This window comes from Phasianus colchicus, chromosome 8 (assembly GCF_987193195.1).
Source record: "Phasianus colchicus chromosome 8, bPhaCol1.hap1.1, whole genome shotgun sequence".
Classification (NCBI taxonomy): Eukaryota; Metazoa; Chordata; class Aves; order Galliformes; family Phasianidae; genus Phasianus; species Phasianus colchicus.
In genome coordinates, this window is record NC_143443.1 from 370,128 (window position 1) to 384,296 (window position 14,169).

The 14,169-nt window shown below is 34.9% G+C and overlaps 1 long non-coding RNA gene across 4 annotated transcripts in view; it reads left to right on the forward strand.

Moving 5' to 3' along the window:
• Positions 1-13,855, forward strand: part of LOC149916937 (uncharacterized) — a 55,681-nt gene extending 41,826 nt beyond the window's left edge. For all 4 annotated transcript variants that reach the window (XR_016468617.1, XR_016468615.1, XR_016468616.1 and 1 more), the window contains exons 18-22: positions 3,109-3,212; positions 3,413-3,557; positions 8,406-8,509; positions 8,710-8,854; positions 13,702-13,855. This is a non-coding gene — a long non-coding RNA (uncharacterized LOC149916937). The remainder of the gene's footprint in view (positions 1-3,108; positions 3,213-3,412; positions 3,558-8,405; positions 8,510-8,709; positions 8,855-13,701) is intronic.
• The last annotated feature ends 314 nt before the right edge of the window (positions 13,856-14,169 follow it).

Consider the following 14,169-nt stretch of genomic DNA (forward strand, 5'->3'; position numbering starts at 1 on the left):
TACGTATGTTATGATCATAAATGCACCATTAAGAGTCTTTCAACATCTTCTTAAGCAATTTATTCATTTTATCTTTAGAGGGTAACAATGTGGAGCAAAAAAGTTTTGCAGTCCTCTGTGATAGAACAAGTGGCAGCAAACCTTTGAGGAGAAAGAGTAAGATGGATGGCCTTAAACAGTTTTTGCTTTTATTAATGGAGCCTGATTTGTTTTCACAGAAATGAGGCAAATAATAAACATACACAGAAAGGAGAGTAGGAGATAGAAGGACAACAAGAAAAAAAAAAAAGGAGTGTCAAATTTTCTCCCAAATGGACTTGCAAGAGTTGACAGTGACTTACTAGAGCATTAATTTCTTCTTTACAGCTTTATTCAGGTCTAAGACAGAAAAAAAGAACATGCACACGAGTCTTCCAATCCATATTTTCTATGTTATTTAAAGTAATAAGGTTATGTATGGTATTTTATGTTGGTTTCATTTACATTTGCAGGTACTAAAATCTAACAAGTTTCTCAAAACCTGTAACAGAAAAAATGCTGAGAAGAATCAAATTTATTGCTCTCTCTCTTCACATACATTGGGCTTATGATCCTCCCACTTCAGTGGCTGCTCTTCCATGTATTACTGAGTGCAATCATGTACAAATATTAGATAAACATTTTCTTTAAAGTATTTATAGTATGTTGCGCTCAAATAAATATTTGAGAAAATAAAGAAATAACCTGACAGCTATTAATCAGAGTTTTATTGCCTTTAATATATGATCCATCCTGATATAGCAATTATTGTTGTTTTAGTAAATGCATTACCTCACTTTTACAGGTTTATTTTCAGCCAGCATATCTATCCTTTTGCTCAACACAACAGAGAACTTTCCAATAGCCAAAAAAACATTCTGCCTTTAAATTAAATTAATCTTCTTGGAAATATTACTCTTCCAACTCTCCTGTTCTGTATGTCAGCTACTGCTCAAAGCTGTCTACTGTTCCTCCTGTTAACCATACAGTTATTAAAACTTGGTATATGAATACCTTTTCATCATATTTATCCACAATAAATGAATGAGACTTCTCCCCATAGAATCTTTCTATGAAACTTTCCATCCCTCTGTCTTTCTGCTAAATCTCAAATAATCTGAACTGCAGTTCATTTAGATATTAGACCTCAGGTTCAGATAACATCCTTGAGGTAATAAAATGTTATTGTCTGACAGATCTAAAGTGATATTTTTCCTGTAGAAAATTCCATGGGGCACTTACACTGAAACTGAGAAGTGTTTTTCCTTCTCTTGCTGAGTGAGGGTTTAAATAGGAAATGCATATACACAGAGCAAAATTTGGAAGGTAACATTTCCCATCAGGTCTTTTCAGTATTACAGAGCAAGAAAAAGATTTTTAAGACTTGCATGTGCTGATTAAGGTGATTGAATTTTTTCTACTATTATTTTCCTTTTAGTTTAGCAATAAAGAAATACATTAAAAAAATGCAGTAGGGGAAAGATCTGCCCATGGATTTGTTGTATTTGTGCATATCTAAATAGCAGTACAGGCATCTTGTCATCCCAAGGACACCATGGAGTATTCATATAATATAAAGAGAGATGATGGGGATTTTCTAATAACTAAATTGGAAATCAGAAATGTTACTTTTTTTTTTTTTTTTTTTTCCCAATTTACCAGTTTGCAAGCAATGCCTCCTTTTCCATAAAGACAGCTCTTCAAGAAAGCCCATTTCTAACACTCACAGACCTGTGCAGAACACCGCTTTTCATAGATGACAGACAGTAACTTTACAATAACATCAGCCATTTCTTTCAACACTGTCACAAATACCATTCAACAACAAATAGCATTCAACTAGGCCTCAACTTCCTAATTTCATTGAAGCCTGTATACCTTTCATTCAGTGTTAACATTACTTGAAAAAAAGTGTTTGGACGTTACATTATATTATCCTCAGTTCATCGTGTTGTAGCAGATCTAATCTTTAATGAAAACGAGACATGTAGGAATCCTATTTGAACTTTTCTTTTATCTTCACTCTTATTTCAAAAAGAAAGTCGTTGATTAAACACACCTAGTGACAAACCAACATGTGATTATCATCTATAATAAATGATACTCCTGCTTGCTAGTATAATTGTATTTGCTTTTCTTGTTGCCTTTGCTTGCTTCATCCACACCAGTCGATGTGTTGAGAAAACTGACTGGGAGAAAAGAGGTCATTCCCTGGTCCTGGTTACAAAGACAGCACAGACACAGCCCATGGTGACTGAAAAACAAGGAATAAAGAGGTTCAAGACTGTACTGCAAAAGTGTATTGCAACTGCAGGTTGCTTAAAGAAGTAGAAGCAAAGGGAATGTCCACAGGTTTGAAAAAGTGGCCTGCAACTACACAATATTCATTGTTTCAGAAAGGAGATTTAACGATGCAAAATCTTTGGCAAGAGAACAGTTGTTTTTAGGGATCAAATAGAGAGAGAAATAGTGCTGGGGACCTAGACTCCATTTAGGACATAATACTTGTCTTGTCTCTACACGTGAAAATATTTTAAATTACTAGCTGAGAGATCAGGGGTCCTGAACCATGGTATGTTCATTATTGTTGATTGCATGTACTGTGTCATATCACTTAAAAAATTAAAAACATTAATGGCACTGAAATTTCAAACTGGGTGCACGTACCACTGTGCATAACAACTGACAAGCTATTATCTACGTTGATTAAAACTCTTAGTGCTAGTGTTTTAGCTTCTCCAAAAGCAAGGAATAAACAATTTGAATGTAGGCTTTATCAGTATTTGTACTTGTAATAAAACCAGGAATATTCATAGAATCATAGAATCATAGAATTTTTTTTTTGAGTTGGAAGGGACTCTTACAGACCATTGAGTCCAGTTCCCCAGTAATGAACAGGGACACCCACAGAGGTCAGAGACCTCAGAGGCCTGTCCAGCCTGACCATGAATATCTCCCCACTGCCATAATGTTGTCTTGCCCCAGACCTATACAAGACTACAAAGTGAGTCACCAGCTCTGGATTCCTACTTAGGAGGGGTTTGCCATCAAGATAGACAGCAAGTCTCCATGTAACCCTCTCTCCTCTAGGCATCAGCCCTGGGAAACATGCTGCCAAATATTCTTCAGAAAAGCATCTTAGAGAGGTTTCTGTGAGCAGATGGGGGACATTTGATGAAGCAAACGGATGCTGGGTAAGCAGTAATTCTCACTCAACCACCAGCCTGGGGGCTCCGTTCTTTCTTCATTTCCATTCTTTCTGATGGAAATGTCCTTGAAACTTAACTTTTTCCTACTTTTCCAGTACTTGTTTGATACTTTCTTTTTCTAGTAAGCAAAAATTCTAAGCCCTTGTCCTCCAGTAACTGTCTTTCATTTTCTGATACATTCAAAGATAACCTTTGGAGGCATGCCTTTTTCTGGGAAGCCAAGTTCTAACAGCAGAAAAAAATTTCAAAGGCTGTATGGAGAGCATCAACTACAATGGCAATAATATCACTGACCTTGCTAGAAGGAAGAAATTGGAACCTTCTAATGTGGTAAGAACATAACTTTATCATCATCTAAACTTCTGCTTCTCCTTCTAAGGAAAGTTTGTGAGTGTGTGTGACAGATGTTCTGAAATCATATAATATATAAAACAAAGTTTGTCACATGCCTAAAGATTTCATTATACATACTTTTATGATTCTTGTTTGTTTGTTTGTTTGTTTGTTTTTAATATCTGGGAACCTGTTTCTGCTGGGATTTAAGTTTCAGCTTTACAGAATTAGCCTTCAGCATCAGATGAATGTTTTTTAAAAGAAAACCAGTAGATCAGTATATACATTTTTGCTTTCATCTTATAGTAACCCAAAACTAGGATGGACAATATTTATTGTTAAATCAATTGCAGTGTGTCAAGGATCTAAATCCTGTTATCTTCCATCCCCACAGAGCAAGTTGCGTGGGTGTGCAAAATCATTAGAAAGGGAAGGCTCAGAGCCATTTTATGGGAGCTCCGTAAAGCATCAAGATACTAAACTTTGAAACTGTTATTTAGCTTATTAACGTTACAGGGATTATTAACATTACATTCTATTTTTTTCTCTCCAAAGCATTCATAGTTGCTTTCATGTTTAAACTTGTGTCTTTCTGTAAGGGTTGATCAGGAAATCACTTTAATTTCTGTATTTTTAAGAATCTGGGCGTTCCTAAAATAGTTGGTGGATTACATGAGCAATGTGGGTAGGAAATAAATGTATTATTACCCTGAATTTGAGATAGATCTGTTCAAGGCTTTCTTCTGTACAGTACTGCAGCCTTCACAAAGCCCTGCTCACAGTATGTATAGTTTGATTACCGCTTTTTTTCTTTATGTATTTTGCATAGTACATAACAGTAATGAAGAATAAGATATAAGATAAACATGTACAGTAGAAATAAAGTGCAATGATTCTTCTTGGACAGATGTGCAACTTCTGAGATGTCTGTAGGACAAATTCCAGCTTTTGAAAAGCATAGCACAGCTAACAGTTCTGTAGAGTGTCTATAAACTCCTCTTTCTGGTTTATTTGGATGTGAATTTTCTGTTTGCTTGTTTTGTTTGTTAGTTGATTACATTCTGTTGCCTGTGACATTAAAGCAAAATCTACATATGTAGATTTGGTAGTGTTAGAGGTTTACCACTAAACTGTGGCATGCTAGTTTAATCTGATGATTCACTTCTGAGAATATAGAAACAGAAGTGAACTTTGCTTTCAGATGAATTATTTAAATTTCTTCCGCTCTTCAAAAACAGAATCAGTTTCACTTATGAAATCAACATGGATGTTTATGTTTCTTACAAAAAAACTTTTATTCTTCTAGTTTTGAACCTGATTTAGCATGAAAAATACTAAGCTGAAACTACTATTTTTGTTAACCACGTTTATGTTAATGGCACTTAAGCAATCCAACCAGGATCAAAGCTCCATTGTAGGAACTGTGCAGATGCATAGCAGTAGACATATCCTGCCCTAAAGAAAAAGCAAAAATAAATAACGTAATGAAATGGAACACAAAGTAATTGGTAAAGTTATAAGAAGCATCATAGGGGGAAAAAAAAATAGATGGACAAAGAATAAAAAAGAGGTTTGAGACAAAAATAAAAATGTTCTTACTGTCAGATTTCAGAAGTTGTACAAGGAAAAGGAGTAAAAAATTAAATTTATACAACGAGGATGTCCAGAAAATCTAAGAAGTTAATCTTGATTTTACATTGAACAAAAATAGAATGAATAAAAATCCTTAGGTCTCACAAATACGTATGTTATGATCATAAATGCACCATTAAGAGTCTTTCAACATCTTCTTAAGCAATTTATTCATTTTATCTTTAGAGGGTAACAATGTGGAGCAAAAAAGTTTTGCAGTCCTCTGTGATAGAACAAGTGGCAGCAAACCTTTGAGGAGAAAGAGTAAGATGGATGGCCTTAAACAGTTTTTGCTTTTATTAATGGAGCCTGATTTGTTTTCACAGAAATGAGGCAAATAATAAACATACACAGAAAGGAGAGTAGGAGATAGAAGGACAACAAGAAAAAAAAAAATGGAGTGTCAAATTTTCTCCCAAATGGACTTGCAAGAGTTGACAGTGACTTACTAGAGCATTAATTTCTTCTTTACAGCTTTATTCAGGTCTAAGACAGAAAAAAAGAACATGCACACGAGTCTTCCAATCCATATTTTCTATGTTATTTAAAGTAATAAGGTTATGTATGGTATTTTATGTTGGTTTCATTTACATTTGCAGGTACTAAAATCTAACAAGTTTCTCAAAACCTGTAACAGAAAAATGCTGAGAAGAATCAAATTTATTGCTCTCTCTCTTCACATACATTGGGCTTATGATCCTCCCACTTCAGTGGCTGCTCTTCCATGTATTACTGAGTGCAATCATGTACAAATATAAGATAAACATTTTCTTTAAAGTATTTATAGTATGTTGCGCTCAAATAAATATTTGAGAAAATAAAGAAATAACCTGACAGCTATTAATCAGAGTTTTATTGCCTTTAATATATGATCCATCCTGATATAGCAATTATTGTTGTTTTAGTAAATGCATTACCTCACTTTTACAGGTTTATTTTCAGCCAGCATATCTATCCTTTTGCTCAACACAACAGAGAACTTTCCAATAGCCAAAAAAACATTCTGCCTTTAAATTAAATTAATCTTCTTGGAAATATTACTCTTCCAACTCTCCTGTTCTGTATGTCAGCTACTGCTCAAAGCTGTCTACTGTTCCTCCTGTTAACCATACAGTTATTAAAACTTGGTATATGAATACCTTTTCATCATATTTATCCACAATAAATGAATGAGACTTCTCCCCATAGAATCTTTCTATGAAACTTTCCATCCCTCTGTCTTTCTGCTAAATCTCAAATAATCTGAACTGCAGTTCATTTAGATATTAGACCTCAGGTTCAGATAACATCCTTGAGGTAATAAAATGTTATTGTCTGACAGATCTAAAGTGATATTTTTCCTGTAGAAAATTCCATGGGGCACTTACACTGAAACTGAGAAGTGTTTTTCCTTCTCTTGCTGAGTGAGGGTTTAAATAGGAAATGCATATACACAGAGCAAAATTTGGAAGGTAACATTTCCCATCAGGTCTTTTCAGTATTACAGAGCAAGAAAAAGATTTTTAAGACTTGCATGTGCTGATTAAGGTGATTGAATTTTTTCTACTATTATTTTCCTTTTAGTTTAGCAATAAAGAAATACATTAAAAAAATGCAGTAGGGGAAAGATCTGCCCATGGATTTGTTGTATTTGTGCATATCTAAATAGCAGTACAGGCATCTTGTCATCCCAAGGACACCATGGAGTATTCATATAATATAAAGAGAGATGATGGGGATTTTCTAATAACTAAATTGGAAATCAGAAATGTTACTTTTTTTTTTTTTTTTTTCCCAATTTACCAGTTTGCAAGCAATGCCTCCTTTTCCATAAAGACAGCTCTTCAAGAAAGCCCATTTCTAACACTCACAGACCTGTGCAGAACACCGCTTTTCATAGATGACAGACAGTAACTTTACAATAACATCAGCCATTTCTTTCAACACTGTCACAAATACCATTCAACAACAAATAGCATTCAACTAGGCCTCAACTTCCTAATTTCATTGAAGCCTGTATACCTTTCATTCAGTGTTAACATTACTTGAAAAAAAGTGTTTGGACGTTACATTATATTATCCTCAGTTCATCGTGTTGTAGCAGATCTAATCTTTAATGAAAACGAGACATGTAGGAATCCTATTTGAACTTTTCTTTTATCTTCACTCTTATTTCAAAAAGAAAGTCGTTGATTAAACACACCTAGTGACAAACCAACATGTGATTATCATCTATAATAAATGATACTCCTGCTTGCTAGTATAATTGTATTTGCTTTTCTTGTTGCCTTTGCTTGCTTCATCCACACCAGTCGATGTGTTGAGAAAACTGACTGGGAGAAAAGAGGTCATTCCCTGGTCCTGGTTACAAAGACAGCACAGACACAGCCCATGGTGACTGAAAAACAAGGAATAAAGAGGTTCAAGACTGTACTGCAAAAGTGTATTGCAACTGCAGGTTGCTTAAAGAAGTAGAAGCAAAGGGAATGTCCACAGGTTTGAAAAAGTGGCCTGCAACTACACAATATTCATTGTTTCAGAAAGGAGATTTAACGATGCAAAATCTTTGGCAAGAAAACAGTTGTTTTTAGGGATCAAATAGAGAGAGAAATAGTGCTGGGGACCTAGACTCCATTTAGGACATAATACTTGTCTTGTCTCTACACGTGAAAATATTTTAAATTACTAGCTGAGAGATCAGGGGTCCTGAACCATGGTATGTTCATTATTGTTGATTGCATGTACTGTGTCATATCACTTAAAAAATTAAAAACATTAATGGCACTGAAATTTCAAACTGGGTGCACGTACCACTGTGCATAACAACTGACAAGCTATTATCTACGTTGATTAAAACTCTTAGTGCTAGTGTTTTAGCTTCTCCAAAAGCAAGGAATAAACAATTTGAATGTAGGCTTTATCAGTATTTGTACTTGTAATAAAACCAGGAATATTCATAGAATCATAGAATCATAGAATTTTTTTTTTGAGTTGGAAGGGACTCTTACAGACCATTGAGTCCAGTTCCCCAGTAATGAACAGGGACACCCACAGAGGTCAGAGACCTCAGAGGCCTGTCCAGCCTGACCATGAATATCTCCCCACTGCCATAATGTTGTCTTGCCCCAGACCTATACAAGACTACAAAGTGAGTCACCAGCTCTGGATTCCTACTTAGGAGGGGTTTGCCATCAAGATAGACAGCAAGTCTCCATGTAACCCTCTCTCCTCTAGGCATCAGCCCTGGGAAACATGCTGCCAAATATTCTTCAGAAAAGCATCTTAGAGAGGTTTCTGTGAGCAGATGGGGGACATTTGATGAAGCAAACGGATGCTGGGTAAGCAGTAATTCTCACTCAACCACCAGCCTGGGGGCTCCGTTCTTTCTTCATTTCCATTCTTTCTGATGGAAATGTCCTTGAAACTTAACTTTTTCCTACTTTTCCAGTACTTGTTTGATACTTTCTTTTTCTAGTAAGCAAAAATTCTAAGCCCTTGTCCTCCAGTAACTGTCTTTCATTTTCTGATACATTCAAAGATAACCTTTGGAGGCATGCCTTTTTCTGGGAAGCCAAGTTCTAACAGCAGAAAAAAATTTCAAAGGCTGTATGGAGAGCATCAACTACAATGGCAATAATATCACTGACCTTGCTAGAAGGAAGAAATTGGAACCTTCTAATGTGGTAAGAACATAACTTTATCATCATCTAAACTTCTGCTTCTCCTTCTAAGGAAAGTTTGTGAGTGTGTGTGACAGATGTTCTGAAATCATATAATATATAAAACAAAGTTTGTCACATGCCTAAAGATTTCATTATACATACTTTTATGATTCTTGTTTGTTTGTTTGTTTGTTTGTTTTTAATATCTGGGAACCTGTTTCTGCTGGGATTTAAGTTTCAGCTTTACAGAATTAGCCTTCAGCATCAGGTGAATGTTTTTTAAAAGAAAACCAGTAGATCAGTATATACATTTTTGCTTTCATCTTATAGTAACCCAAAACTAGGATGGACAATATTTATTGTTAAATCAATTGCAGTGTGTCAAGGATCTAAATCCTGTTATCTTCCATCCCCACAGAGCAAGTTGCGTGGGTGTGCAAAATCATTAGAAAGGGAAGGCTCAGAGCCATTTTATGGGAGCTCCGTAAAGCATCAAGATACTAAACTTTGAAACTGTTATTTAGCTTATTAACGTTACAGGGATTATTAACATTACATTCTATTTTTTTCTCTCCAAAGCATTCATAGTTGCTTTCATGTTTAAACTTGTGTCTTTCTGTAAGGGTTGATCAGGAAATCACTTTAATTTCTGTATTTTTAAGAATCTGGGCGTTCCTAAAATAGTTGGTGGATTACATGAGCAATGTGGGTAGGAAATAAATGTATTATTACCCTGAATTTGAGATAGATCTGTTCAAGGCTTTCTTCTGTACAGTACTGCAGCCTTCACAAAGCCCTGCTCACAGTATGTATAGTTTGATTACCGCTTTTTTTCTTTATGTATTTTGCATAGTACATAACAGTAATGAAGAATAAGATATAAGATAAACATGTACAGTAGAAATAAAGTGCAATGATTCTTCTTGGACAGATGTGCAACTTCTGAGATGTCTGTAGGACAAATTCCAGCTTTTGAAAAGCATAGCACAGCTAACAGTTCTGTAGAGTGTCTATAAACTCCTCTTTCTGGTTTATTTGGATGTGAATTTTCTGTTTGCTTGTTTTGTTTGTTAGTTGATTACATTCTGTTGCCTGTGACATTAAAGCAAAATCTACATATGTAGATTTGGTAGTGTTAGAGGTTTACCACTAAACTGTGGCATGCTAGTTTAATCTGATGATTCACTTCTGAGAATATAGAAACAGAAGTGAACTTTGCTTTCAGATGAATTATTTAAATTTCTTCCGCTCTTCAAAAACAGAATCAGTTTCACTTATGAAATCAACATGGATGTTTATGTTTCTTACAAAAAAACTTTTATTCTTCTAGTTTTGAACCTGATTTAGCATGAAAAATACTAAGCTGAAACTACTATTTTTGTTAACCACGTTTATGTTAATGGCACTTAAGCAATCCAACCAGGATCAAAGCTCCATTGTAGGAACTGTGCAGATGCATAGCAGTAGACATATCCTGCCCTAAAGAAAAAGCAAAAATAAATAACGTAATGAAATGGAACACAAAGTAATTGGTAAAGTTATAAGAAGCATCATAGGGGGAAAAAAAAATAGATGGACAAAGAATAAAAAAGAGGTTTGAGACAAAAATAAAAATGTTCTTACTGTCAGATTTCAGAAGTTGTACAAGGAAAAGGAGTAAAAAATTAAATTTATACAACGAGGATGTCCAGAAAATCTAAGAAGTTAATCTTGATTTTACATTGAACAAAAATAGAATGAATAAAAATCCTTAGGTCTCACAAATACGTATGTTATGATCATAAATGCACCATTAAGAGTCTTTCAACATCTTCTTAAGCAATTTATTCATTTTATCTTTAGAGGGTAACAATGTGGAGCAAAAAAGTTTTGCAGTCCTCTGTGATAGAACAAGTGGCAGCAAACCTTTGAGGAGAAAGAGTAAGATGGATGGCCTTAAACAGTTTTTGCTTTTATTAATGGAGCCTGATTTGTTTTCACAGAAATGAGGCAAATAATAAACATACACAGAAAGGAGAGTAGGAGATAGAAGGACAACAAGAAAAAAAAAAAAGGAGTGTCAAATTTTCTCCCAAATGGACTTGCAAGAGTTGACAGTGACTTACTAGAGCATTAATTTCTTCTTTACAGCTTTATTCAGGTCTAAGACAGAAAAAAAGAACATGCACACGAGTCTTCCAATCCATATTTTCTATGTTATTTAAAGTAATAAGGTTATGTATGGTATTTTATGTTGGTTTCATTTACATTTGCAGGTACTAAAATCTAACAAGTTTCTCAAAACCTGTAACAGAAAAATGCTGAGAAGAATCAAATTTATTGCTCTCTCTCTTCACATACATTGGGCTTATGATCCTCCCACTTCAGTGGCTGCTCTTCCATGTATTACTGAGTGCAATCATGTACAAATATAAGATAAACATTTTCTTTAAAGTATTTATAGTATGTTGCGCTCAAATAAATATTTGAGAAAATAAAGAAATAACCTGACAGCTATTAATCAGAGTTTTATTGCCTTTAATATATGATCCATCCTGATATAGCAATTATTGTTGTTTTAGTAAATGCATTACCTCACTTTTACAGGTTTATTTTCAGCCAGCATATCTATCCTTTTGCTCAACACAACAGAGAACTTTCCAATAGCCAAAAAAACATTCTGCCTTTAAATTAAATTAATCTTCTTGGAAATATTACTCTTCCAACTCTCCTGTTCTGTATGTCAGCTACTGCTCAAAGCTGTCTACTGTTCCTCCTGTTAACCATACAGTTATTAAAACTTGGTATATGAATACCTTTTCATCATATTTATCCACAATAAATGAATGAGACTTCTCCCCATAGAATCTTTCTATGAAACTTTCCATCCCTCTGTCTTTCTGCTAAATCTCAAATAATCTGAACTGCAGTTCATTTAGATATTAGACCTCAGGTTCAGATAACATCCTTGAGGTAATAAAATGTTATTGTCTGACAGATCTAAAGTGATATTTTTCCTGTAGAAAATTCCATGGGGCACTTACACTGAAACTGAGAAGTGTTTTTCCTTCTCTTGCTGAGTGAGGGTTTAAATAGGAAATGCATATACACAGAGCAAAATTTGGAAGGTAACATTTCCCATCAGGTCTTTTCAGTATTACAGAGCAAGAAAAAAGATTTTTAAGACTTGCATGTGCTGATTAAGGTGATTGAATTTTTTCTACTATTATTTTCCTTTTAGTTTAGCAATAAAGAAATACATTAAAAAAATGCAGTAGGGGAAAGATCTGCCCATGGATTTGTTGTATTTGTGCATATCTAAATAGCAGTACAGGCATCTTGTCATCCCAAGGACACCATGGAGTATTCATATAATATAAAGAGAGATGATGGGGATTTTCTAATAACTAAATTGGAAATCAGAAATGTTACTTTTTTTTTTTTTTTTTCCCAATTTACCAGTTTGCAAGCAATGCCTCCTTTTCCATAAAGACAGCTCTTCAAGAAAGCCCATTTCTAACACTCACAGACCTGTGCAGAACACCGCTTTTCATAGATGACAGACAGTAACTTTACAATAACATCAGCCATTTCTTTCAACACTGTCACAAATACCATTCAACAACAAATAGCATTCAACTAGGCCTCAACTTCCTAATTTCATTGAAGCCTGTATACCTTTCATTCAGTGTTAACATTACTTGAAAAAAAGTGTTTGGACGTTACATTATATTATCCTCAGTTCATCGTGTTGTAGCAGATCTAATCTTTAATGAAAACGAGACATGTAGGAATCCTATTTGAACTTTTCTTTTATCTTCACTCTTATTTCAAAAAGAAAGTCGTTGATTAAACACACCTAGTGACAAACCAACATGTGATTATCATCTATAATAAATGATACTCCTGCTTGCTAGTATAATTGTATTTGCTTTTCTTGTTGCCTTTGCTTGCTTCATCCACACCAGTCGATGTGTTGAGAAAACTGACTGGGAGAAAAGAGGTCATTCCCTGGTCCTGGTTACAAAGACAGCACAGACACAGCCCATGGTGACTGAAAAACAAGGAATAAAGAGGTTCAAGACTGTACTGCAAAAGTGTATTGCAACTGCAGGTTGCTTAAAGAAGTAGAAGCAAAGGGAATGTCCACAGGTTTGAAAAAGTGGCCTGCAACTACACAATATTCATTGTTTCAGAAAGGAGATTTAACGATGCAAAATCTTTGGCAAGAGAACAGTTGTTTTTAGGGATCAAATAGAGAGAGAAATAGTGCTGGGGACCTAGACTCCATTTAGGACATAATACTTGTCTTGTCTCTACACGTGAAAATATTTTAAATTACTAGCTGAGAGATCAGGGGTCCTGAACCATGGTATGTTCATTATTGTTGATTGCATGTACTGTGTCATATCACTTAAAAAATTAAAAACATTAATGGCACTGAAATTTCAAACTGGGTGCACGTACCACTGTGCATAACAACTGACAAGCTATTATCTACGTTGATTAAAACTCTTAGTGCTAGTGTTTTAGCTTCTCCAAAAGCAAGGAATAAACAATTTGAATGTAGGCTTTATCAGTATTTGTACTTGTAATAAAACCAGGAATATTCATAGAATCATAGAATCATAGAATTTTTTTTTGAGTTGGAAGGGACTCTTACAGACCATTGAGTCCAGTTCCCCAGTAATGAACAGGGGCACCCACAGAGGTCAGAGACCTCAGAGGCCTGTCCAGCCTGACCATGAATATCTCCCCACTGCCATAATGTTGTCTTGCCCCAGACCTATACAAGACTACAAAGTGAGTCACCAGCTCTGGATTCCTACTTAGGAGGGGTTTGCCATCAAGATAGACAGCAAGTCTCCATGTAACCCTCTCTCCTCTAGGCATCAGCCCTGGGAAACATGCTGCCAAATATTCTTCAGAAAAGCATCTTAGAGAGGTTTCTGTGAGCAGATGGGGGACATTTGATGAAGCAAACGGATGCTGGGTAAGCAGTAATTCTCACTCAACCACCAGCCTGGGGGCTCCGTTCTTTCTTCATTTCCATTCTTTCTGATGGAAATGTCCTTGAAACTTAATTGAGTTTGCATGGAATTTTACACTTTTTGGATTTCTAATCTTTCTCATCATTAATCCTTAAATATGTGTTCCACAATACCACTAACCAATTATAGAAAAATAATTTAAAATAATCATGTATCAAACTTTTTTAAAATTCTATTTGGAAGGTAGGAGACCTAATTACAGGCATGGGACTTTAATGTATGTGCTGAAAACTGAAACTCAATATCTACTTTTTCATTGCTCTTCAGTCCCTCTTAGTTTGACAGTTATTTTAGAGAGAGTCACTT